This window comes from Rattus norvegicus, chromosome 5 (assembly GCF_021556685.1).
Source record: "Rattus norvegicus strain SHRSP/BbbUtx chromosome 5, alternate assembly SHRSP_T2T, whole genome shotgun sequence".
Classification (NCBI taxonomy): Eukaryota; Metazoa; Chordata; class Mammalia; order Rodentia; family Muridae; genus Rattus; species Rattus norvegicus.
The window spans coordinates 54,177,665-54,189,325 of NC_141538.1; the positions used below are offsets into that span (position 1 = coordinate 54,177,665).

At 40.2% G+C, this 11,661-nt stretch overlaps 1 pseudogene; it reads left to right on the forward strand.

Annotated features, from left to right (window-relative positions):
* Nucleotides 1-7,629: 7,629 nt before the first annotated feature.
* On the forward strand, nt 7,630-11,171 carry Csgalnact2-ps1 (chondroitin sulfate N-acetylgalactosaminyltransferase 2, pseudogene 1; annotated as a pseudogene).
* Nucleotides 11,172-11,661: the final 490 nt, after the last annotated feature.

An 11,661-nucleotide genomic window follows, 5' to 3' on the forward strand; every position in this document is an offset into this window, starting at 1 on the left:
AGGTAGGACCAACTTTTCCCCTGCAAGAAACCTGCCTGGTGAACTCAAGACACAGGCCCACAGGAAGAGCTGAAGACCTGTAGAGAGGAAAAACTACACGCCCGAAAGCAGAACACTCTGTCCCCATAACTGGCTGAAAGAAAACAGGAAAACAGGTCTACAGCACTCCTGACACACAGGTTATAGGACAGTCTAGCCACTGTCAGAAATAGCAGAACAAAGTAACACTAGAGATAATCTGATGGCGAGAGGCAAGCGCAGGAACCCAAGCAACAGAAACCAAGACTACATGGCATCATCGGAGCCCAATTCTCCCACCAAAGCAAACACGGAATATCCAAACACACCAGAAAAGCAAGACCTAGTTTCAAAATCATATTTGATCATGATGCTGGAGGACTTCAAGAAAGACATAAAGAACTCCCTTAGAGAACAAGTAGAAGCCTACAGAGAGGAATCGCAAAAATCCCTGAAAGAATTCCAGGAAAACACAATCAAACAGTTGAAGGAATTAAAAATGGAAATAGAAGCAATCAAGAAAGAACACATGGAAACAACCCTGGACATAGAAAATCAAAAGAAAAGACAAGGAGCTGTAGATACAAGCTTCACCAACAGAATTCAAGAGATGGAAGAGAGAATCTCGGGAGCAGAAGATTCCATAGAAATCATTGACTCAACTGTCAAAGATAATGTAAAGCGGAAAAAGCTACTGGTCCAAAACATACAGGAAATCCAGGACTCAATGAGAAGATCAAACCTAAGGATAATAGGTATAGAAGAGAGTGAAGACTCCCAGCTCAAAGGACCAGTAAATATCTTCAACAAAATCATAGAAGAAAACTTCCCTAACCTAAAAAAAGAGATACCCATAGGCATACAAGAAGCCTACAGAACTCCAAATAGATTGGACCAGAAAAGAAACACCTCCCGTCACATAATTGTCAAAACACCAAACGCACAAAATAAAGAAAGAATATTAAAAGCAGTAAGGGAAAAAGGTCAAGTAACATATAAATGCAGACCTATCAGAATCACACCAGACTTTTCGCCAGAAACTATGAAGGCCAGAAGATCCTGGACAGATGTCATACAGACCCTAAGAGAACACAAATGCCAGCCCAGGTTACTGTATCCTGCAAAACTCTCAATTAACATAGATGGAGAAACCAAGATATTCCATGACAAAACCAAATTTACACAATATCTTTCTACAAGTCCAGCACTACAAAGGATAATAAAGGGTAAAGCCCAACATAAGGAGGCAAGCTATACCCTAGAAGCAAGAAACTAATCATCTTGGCAACAAAACAAAGAGAATGAAAGCACACAAACATAACCTCACTTCCAAATATGAATATAACGGGAAGCAATAATCACTATTCCTTAATATCTCTCAATATCAATGTCCTCAACTCCCCAATAAAAAGACATAGATTAACAAACTGGATACGCAACGAGGACCCTGCATTCTGCTGCCTACAGGAAACACACCTCAGAGACAAAGACAGACATTACCTCAGAGTGAAAGGCTGGAAAACAATTTTCCAAGCAAATGGTCAGAAGAAGCAAGCTGGAGTAGCCATTCTAATATCAAATAAAATCAATTTTCAACTAAAAGTCATCAAAAAAGATAAGGAAGGACACTTCATATTCATCAAAGGAAAAATCCACCAAGATGAACTCTCAATCCTAAATATCTATGCCCCAAATACAAGGGCACCTACATATGTAAAAGAAACCTTACTAAAGCTCAAAACACACATTGCACCTCACACAATAATAGTGGGAGATTTCAACACCCCACTCTCATCAATGGACAGATCATGGAAACAGAAATTAAACAGAGATGTAGACAGACTAAGAGAAGTCATGAGCCAAATGGACTTAACGGATATTTATAGAACATTCTATCCTAAAGCAAAAGGATATACCTTCTTCTCAGCTCCTCATGGTACTTTCTCCAAAATTGACCATATAATTGGTCAAAAAACGGGCCTCAACAGGTACAGAAAGATAGAAATAATCCCATGCGTGCTATCGGACCACCACGGCCTAAAACTGGTCTTCAATAACAATAAGGGAAGAATGCCCACATATACGTGGAAATTGAACAATGCTCTACTCAATGATAACCTGGTCAAGGAAGAAATAAAGAAAGAAATTAAAAACTTTTTAGAATTTAATGAAAATGAAGGTACAACATACCCAAACTTATGGAACACAATGAAAGCTGTGCTAAGAGGAAAACTCATAGCGCTGTGTGCCTGCAGAAAGAAACAGGAAAGAGCATATGTCAGCAGCTTGACAGCACACCTAAAAACTCTAGAACAAAAAGAAGCAAATACACCCAGGAGGAGTAGAAGGCAGGAAATAATCAAACTCAGAGCTGAAATCAACCAAGTAGAAACAAAAAGGACCATAGAAAGAATCAACAGAACCAAAAGTTGGTTCTTTGAGAAAATCAACAAGATAGATAAACCCTTAGCCAGACTAACGAGAGGACACAGAGAGTGCGTCCAAATTAACAAAATCAGAAATGAAAAGGGAGACATAACTACAGATTCAGAGGAAATTCAAAAAATCATCAGATCTTACTATAAAAACCTATATTCAACAAAACTTGAAAATCTTCAGGAAATGGACAATTTCCTAGACAGATACCAGGTACCGAAGTTAAATCAGGAACAGATAAACCAGTTAAACAACCCCATAACTCCTAAGGAAATAGAAGCAGTAATTAAAGGTCTCCCAACCAAAAAGAGCCCAGGTCCAGACGGGTTTAGTGCAGAATTCTATCAAACCTTCATAGAAGACCTTATACCAATATTATCCAAACTATTCCACAAAATTGAAACAGATGGAGCCCTACCGAATTCCTTCTATGAAGCCACAATTACTCTTATACCTAAACCACACAAAGACCCAACAAAGAAAGAGAACTTCAGACCAATTTCCCTTATGAATATCGACGCAAAAATACTCAATAAAATTCTGGCAAACCGAATTCAAGAGCACATCAAAACAATCATCCACCATGATCAAGTAGGCTTCATCCCAGGCATGCAGGGATGGTTTAATATAAGGAAAACCATCAACGTGATCCATCATATAAACAAACTGAAAGAACAGAACCACATGATCATTTCATTAGATGCTGAGAAAGCATTTGACAAAATTCAACACCCCTTCATGATAAAAGTCCTGGAAAGAATAGGTATTCAAGGCCCATACCTAAACATAGTAAAAGCCATATACAGCAAACCAGTTGCTAACATTAAACTAAATGGAGAGAAACTTGAAGCAATCCCACTAAAATCAGGGACTAGACAAGGCTGCCCACTCTCTCCCTACTTATTCAATATAGTTCTTGAAGTTCTAGCCAGAGCAATCAGACAACAAAAGGAGATCAAGGGGATACAGATCGGAAAAGAAGAGGTCAAAATATCACTATTTGCAGACGACATGATAGTATATTTAAGTGATCCCAAAAGTTCCACCAGAGAACTACTAAAGCTGATAAACAACTTCAGCAAAGTGGCTGGGTATAAAATTAACTCAAATAAATCAGTTGCCTTCCTCTATACAAAAGAGAAACAAGCCGAGAAAGAAATTAGGGAAACGACACCCTTCATAATAGACCCAAATAATATAAAGTACCTCGGTGTGACTTTAACCAAGCAAGTAAAAGATCTGTACAATAAGAACTTCAAGACACTGAGGAAAGAAATTGAAGAAGACCTCAGAAGATGGAAAGATCTCCCATGCTCATGGATTGGCAGGATTAATATAGTAAAAATGGCCATTTTACCAAAAGCAATCTACAGATTCAATGAAATCCCCATCAAAATACCAATCCAATACTTCAAAGAGTTAGACAGAACAATTTGCAAATTCATCTGGAATAACAAAAAAGCCAGGATAGCTAAAGCTATCCTCAACAATAAGAGGACTTCAGGGGGAATCACTATCCCTGAACTCAAGCAGTATTACAGAGCAATAGTGATAAAAACTGCATGGTATTGGTACAGAGACAGACAGATAGACCAATGGAATAGAATTGAAGACCCAGAAATGAACCCACACACCTATGGTCACTTGATTTTTGACAAAGGAGCCAAAACCATCCAATGGAAAAAAGATAGCATTTTCAGCAAATGGTGCTGGTTCAACTGGAGGGCAACATGTAGAAGAATGCAGATCGATCCATGCTTATCACCCTGTACAAAGCTTAAGTCCAAGTGGATCAAGGATCTCCACATCAAACCAGACACACTCAAACTAATAGAAGAAAAACTAGGGAAGCATCTGGAACACATGGGCACTGGAAAAAATTTCCTGAACAAAACACCAATGGCTTATGCTCTAAGATCAAGAATCGACAAATGGGATCTCATAAAACTGCAAAGCTTCTGTAAGGCAAAGGACACTGTGGTTAGGACAAAGCGACAACCAACAGATTGGGAAAAGATCTTTACCAATCCTATAACAGATAGAGGCCTTATATCCAAAATATACAAAGAACTCAAGAAGTTAGACCGCAGGGAAACAAATAACCCTATTAAAAAATGGGGTTCAGAGCTGAACAAAGAATTCACAGCTGAGGAATGCCGAATGGCTGAGAAACACCTAAAGAAATCTTCAACATCTTTAGTCATAAGGGAAATGCAAATCAAAACAACCCTGAGATTTCACCTCACACCAGTGAGAATGGCTAAGATCAAAAACTCAGGTGACAGCAGATGCTGGCGTGGATGTGGAGAAAGAGGAACACTCCTCCATTGTTGGTGGGATTGCAGACTGGTAAAACCATTCTGGAAATCAGTCTGGAGGTTCCTCAGAAAATTGGACATTGAACTGCCTGAGGATCCAGCCATACCTCTCTTGGGCATATACCCAAAAGATGCCTCAACATATAAAAGAGACACGTGCTCCACTATGTTCATCGCAGCCTTATTTATAATAGCCAGAAACTGGAAAGAACCCAGATGCCCTTCAACAGAGGAATGGATACAGAAAATGTGGTACATCTACACAATGGAATATTACTCAGCTATCAAAAACAACGAGTTTATGAAATTCGTAGGCAAATGGTTGGAACTGGAAAATATCATCCTGAGTGAGCTAACCCACTCACAGAAAGACATACATGGTATGCACTCATTGATAAGTGGCTATTAGCCCAAATGCTTGAATTACCCTAGATCCCTAGAACAAAGGAAACTCAAGACGGATGATCAAAATGTGAATGCTTCACTCCTTCTTTAAATGAGGAAAAAGAATACCCTTGGCAGGGAAGGGAGAGGCAAAGATTAAAACAGAGACTGAAGGAACACCCATTCAGAGCCTGCCCCACAGGTGGACCATACATATACAGCCACCCAATTAGACAAGATGGATGAAGCAAAGAAGTGCAGACCGACAGGAGCCGGATGTAGATCGCTCCTGAGAGACACAGCCAGAATACAGCAAATACAGAGGCGAATGCCAGCAGCAAACCACTGAACTGAGAATAGGTCCCCCGTTGAAGGAATCAGAGAAAGAACTGGAAGAGCTTGAAGGTGCTCGAGACCCCAAAAGTACAACAATGTCAAGCAACCAGAGCTTCCAGGGACTAAGCCACTACCTAAAGACTATACATGGACTGACCCTGGACTCTGTCCCCATAGGTAGCAATGAATATCCTAGTAAGAGCACCAGTGGAAGGGGAAGCCCTGGGTCCTGCTAAGACTGAACCCCCAGTGAACTAGACTATGCGGGGAGGGTGGCAATGGGGGGAGGTTTGGGAGGGGAACACCCACAAGGAAGGGGAGGGGGGAGGGTGATGTCTGTCCGGAAACTGGGAAAGGGAATAACACTTGAAATGTATATAAGAAATACTCAAGATAATAAAAAAAATAAAATAAAATAAAATAAAATAAAAGAAAAGAAAAAAAAAAGAAAATAAGAAAGTACAAAAAAAAAAAAAAAAAGAAGGCTGCCCACTCTCTCCCTACTTATTCTATATAGTTCTTGAAGTTCTAGCCAGAGCAATCAGACAACAAAAGGAGGTTAAGGGGATACAGATCGGAAAAGAAGAAGTCAAAATATCACTATTTGCAGATGATATGATAGTTTATTTAAGTGATCCCAAAAGTTCCACCAGAGAACTACTAAAGCTGATAAACAACTTCAGCAAAGTGGCTGGGTATAAAATTAACTCAAATAAATCAGTAGCCTTCCTCTACAGAAAAGAGAAACAAGCCGAGAAAGAAATTAGGGAAACGACACCCTTCATAATAGACCCAAGTACCTCGGTGTGACTTTAACCAAGCAAGTAAAATATCTGTACAATAAGAACTTCAAGACACTGAAGAAAGAAATTGAAGAAGACCTCAGAAGATGGAAAGATCTCCCATGCTCATGGATTGGCAGGATTAATATAGTAAAAATGGCCATTTTACCAAAAGTGATCTACAGATTCAATGCAATCCCCATCAAAATACCAATCCAATTCTTCAAAGAGTTAGACAGAACAATTTGCAGATTCATCTGGAATAACAAAAAACCCAGGATAGCTAAAGCTATCCTCAACAATAAAAGGACTTCAGGGGGAATCACTATCCCTGAACTCAAGCAGTATTACAGAGCAATAGTGATAAAAACTGCATGGTATTGGTACAGAGACAGACAGATAGACCAATGGAATAGAATTGAAGACCTAGAAATGAACCCACACACCTATGGTCACTTGATTTTTGACAAAGGAGCCAAAACCATCCAATGGAAAAAAGATAGCATTTTCAGCAAATGGTGCTGGTTCAACTGAAGGTCAACATGTAGAAGAATGCAGATTGATCCATGCTTATCACCCTGTACAAAGCTTAAGTCCAAGTGAATCAAGGACTTCCACATTAAACCTGATACACTCAAACTAATAGAAGAAAAACTAGGGAAGCATCTGGAACACATGGGCACTGGAAAAAATTTCCTAAACAAAATACCAATGGCTTACGCTCTAAGATCAAGAATTGACAAATGGGATCTCATAAAACTGCAAAGCTTCTGTAAGGCAAAGGACACTGTGGTTAGGACAAATCGGCAACCAACAGATTGGGAAAAGTTCTTTACCAATCCTACAACAGATAGAGGCCTTATATCCAAAATATACAAAGAACTCAAGAAGTTAGACAGCAGGGAGACAAATAACCCTATTAAAAAACGGGGTTCAGAGCTAAACAAAGAATTCACAGCTGAGGAATGCCGAATGGCTGAGAAACACCTAAAGAAATGTTCAACATCTTTAGTCATAAGGGAAATGCAAATCAAAACAACCCTGAGATTTCATCTCACACCAGTGAGAATGGCTAAGATGAAAAACACAGGTGACAGCAGATGCTGGCAAGGATGCGGAGAAAGAGGAACACTCCTTCATTGTTGGTGGGATTGCAGACTGGTACAACCATTCTGGAAATCAGTCTGGAGGTTCCTCAGAAAATTGGACATTGAACTGCCTGAGGATCCAGCTATACCTCTTTTGGGCATATACCCAAAAGATGCCCCAACATATAAAAAAGACACGTGCGCGGTGCTCCGCGGCGGCGCGCGGGGCGGGCCAGCGCAGGGCGCTGGCCAGGTGTACAGCTCCCCAGAGGCGGCAGCGCTGAGCGGCGAGCGCGAAAAGTCACCACCCAGATAATGGATTATATAGACCAGATTGCATAGTATGGATATCATGGTAACAATACAGGAAGTATAAATTTCTCACTTCTGCAAGTAGTCATGACTACTGAAGAAGGAATCTTTTAAAATGACAGCAGAGCTCATTTGGGTACCTCTCATGGAAATCCTAATTTTGTTTTTAACTTTTGGTAACTTTTCGCTGAAGTCATGAACAAGCAAAGAGCTTGCCTTGTTAGGCAAACACACACTAGTGAGAATGTCTAGAAGAGGACCGATTCTTCACAGCCGGACCCAGTGGCTGCTGGTGGGCCTTGCTTTGCTTTTCAGTCTAGTATTATTTATGTACCTCCTGGAATGTGCCCCCCAGACTGATGGAAATGCTTCTCTCCCTGGTGTGGTTAGAGAAAATTATGGTAAAGAATATTACCAAGCCCTCCTGCAGGAGCAAGAAGAACATTACCAAACCAGGGCAACCAGTTTGAAACGACAGATTGCCCAGCTAAAGCAAGAACTACAAGATATGAGTGAGAAGATGAGAGCCTTGCAAGAGAGGAAGAAGCTAGGGGCTAACGGCATAGGCGATCAGGGCAACAGAGAGCAGACACCCAGCGACCTCTTAGAGTTTCTTCATTCCCAGATCGACAGAGCTGAAGTCAGCATAGGGGCCAAACTACCCAGTGAGTATGGAGTCGTTCCCTTTGAAAGTTTTACTTTAATGAAAGTATTTCAGTTGGAAATGGGTCTCACGCGCCATCCTGAAGAAAAGCCAGTTAGAAAAGACAAACGAGATGAATTGGTAGAAGTTATTGAAGCTGGCTTGGAGGTCATTAATAATCCTGATGAAGATGATGAACAGGAAGATGAGGAGGGCCCCCTTGGAGAGAAACTGATATTTAATGAAAATGACTTCATAGAAGGCTATTACCGCACTGAGAGAGATAAAGGCACGCACTATGAGCTGTTTTTTAAGAAGGCAGACCTTATGGAATACAGGCATGTGGCCCTCTTCTGCCCTTTCGGACCTCTCATGAAAGTGAAGAGCGAGCTGATTGACATTACAAGATCGGTTATTAATATCATTGTGCCGCTTGCTGAGAGGACAGAAGCCTTTTCACAGTTTATGCAGAACTTCAGAGATGTTTGTATTCATCAAGACAAGAGAATTCATCTCACCGTTGTGTATTTTGGGAAAGAAGGACTATCTACAGTCAAGTCTATTCTAGAATCTGTCTCAAGTGAGTCTAATTTTCACAATTACACCTTGGTCTCATTGAACGAAGAATTTAATCGTGGACGAGGACTAAATGTGGGTGCCCGAGCTTGGGACAAGGGAGAGGTCTTGATGTTTTTCTGTGATGTTGATATATATTTCTCAGCTGAATTCCTTAACAGCTGCCGGTTAAATGCTGAGCCAGGTAAAAAAGTGTTTTACCCCGTGGTGTTCAGTCTTTACAACCCTGCCATCGTCTATGCCAACCAGGAAGTGCCACCTCCCGTGGAGCAGCAGCTGGTTCATAAAAAGGACTCTGGTTTTTGGAGAGATTTTGGCTTTGGGATGACGTGTCAATATCAATCAGATTTTCTGAGTGTCGGTGGATTCGACATGGAAGTAAAAGGCTGGGGTGGAGAAGATGTTCATCTTTACCGAAAGTACTTACATGGTGATCTTATTGTGATTCGGACTCCAGTTCCTGGCCTTTTCCACCTCTGGCATGAGAAACACTGTGCGGACGAGCTGACCCCTGAGCAATACCGAATGTGCATCCAATCCAAAGCCATGAACAAGGCCTCTCATTCCCACCTGGGAATGATGGTCTTCAGGGAGGAAATAGAGATGCACCTCCGCAAACAGGCGTACAGAACCAACAGCGAGGCCGCTGGGTGACAGGCAGCGCATGGGAGTCTGAGCCACAAGCCAGCACTGTTTATTCAGCCTTAACTCCAACTCTAGATTCTGTGCCTCTTCCAGAGAAGGCTTTGCCCATGTTCTTTCTGAAATAATCTGTAGCTCAACTTGATGTAAGAAGAAAATGCAGGCGTCTTGATGGAAAGCCTGCGCTGTGAACGTACTGTGGTATGCACCAGTTGACAAAGTGAAATTGATATTTGTCCCCAAATCGTTTGAATTAGACTCTGCCTGGTACCTGTATTCTGATTGGCCGTGGATGTACGCAAGGCTGATGTTGGGTTGGCTAGCACCCTCCTCCAGGGTACAGAGTATTGGCTGGTCATGGTGTTCAGGTGGCTATCACCTGCTGACCACTAAGCCAGTCACTCGACTTCAGTCTTTAAATGAAGCTTTTATTGATCATATGTAGAAAATTTTTCACAGAGAATAATTAACATATCTGAAACCTGCAGTCCTTCATGAAGGCATAAATCTAAACCCCTTAGTTTTATGTTGCTTTACCTCTAAATATATTTTTAAGCAAATGGATATAGTACATTTAATTTAGAATTTATGGTTTGATTATAAATAAAATATATTGTTATGTTACCAATGTTCAGAATGCATAGTCAAACTGTCATAGATTGTTTTGAGCATTTTATTATATTGGAATGCAGGAAAGTAGCTGTGTTTGGAACATCATTTTATATAAGCCAGATGTATCAGACACAGAAGATATGAACATTATAGCATGGTTTTGTATGCTTTTGTTTGCACTGTCTTGTTTAGCATAGCTACATATATATTTATTTTCTAGTATGTTAATTTTTGCCACAAATTTGCTAGCATTTGTATTATACTTCCAGTTGAAAGAGTTTTATTGAAAAAAACTAATTTAATGTGTTATATAATAAGATCACCCTTGATTTAAGAAAAGTAATCTGATAAAAATATGAATTATGGAGTACTTTAAAAAACATGTACAGATTAATGCTATTTTAATTGAAATGTAAATTATTTTAATGAGACAAGATGAATAAGAAATTATGTTCCGGTAGAACTGTACTATAATATTTATCACACATGGATATTTTATCGTCCGGCCATCACTTGATCAGGAACTGGCACTACGGCGAGGGCGGGCTTGCTTTCATAGCCCTTGACTCTTACAGGGCTATTTGTATATAGCCCATGCAAACTCGGAAAGTCACTGTTTGGTTCAGTAAATCAGCCACCTCAGACGTGACAAATGCCAAATCTCTAGGTGCTAAGGTGAGTCCACTCCAATGGTAGGTAACTGCTGAGGGCTCCGGGAGTGCGAGGTGTTTTAAGATGTATAAAGTGCTCTCTGCAGAATAAGCAGAGCCAATGTCTCCTTTGTACACACTTATTTATTGTAAAGAGCAGTGACCATGGTATTTAAAGTTAGGGTACTTAGTGATTTATAAAGGTGCTTTCAGCTTGGTTTTGAGATAATCAAATGATTTTTACTTTAACTCCTATTTTTTTAAAACTAGCTTTTATTTGAAGATGGGAGCTAAGATTTGAAAGCATTACTATATTTTTTACATTGAGTGGTACCAATAAAGTATTTTGTTACCAAAAAAAAAAAAAAAAAAAAAAAAGACACGTGCTCCACTATGTTCATCGCAGCCTTATTTATAATAGCCAGAAGCTGGAAAGAACCCAGATGCCCTTCAACAGAGGAATGGATACAGAAAGTGTGGTACATCTACACAATGGAATATTACTCAGCTATCAAAAACAACGACTTTATGAAATTCGTAGGCAAATGGTTGGAACTGGAAAATATCATCCTGAGTGAGCTAACCCAATCACAGAAAGACATACATGGTATGCACTCACTGATAAGTGGCTATTAGCCCAAATGCTTGAATTACCCTAGATGCCTAGAACAAATGAAACTCAAGATGGATGATCAAAATGTGAATGCTTCACTCCTTCTCTAAAAGGGGAACAAGAATACCCTTGGCAGGGAAGAGAGAGGCAAAGATTAAAACAGAGACTGAAGGAACACCCATTCAGAGCCTGCCCCACATGTGGCCCATACATATACAGCCACCCAATTAGACAAGATGGATGAAGCAAAG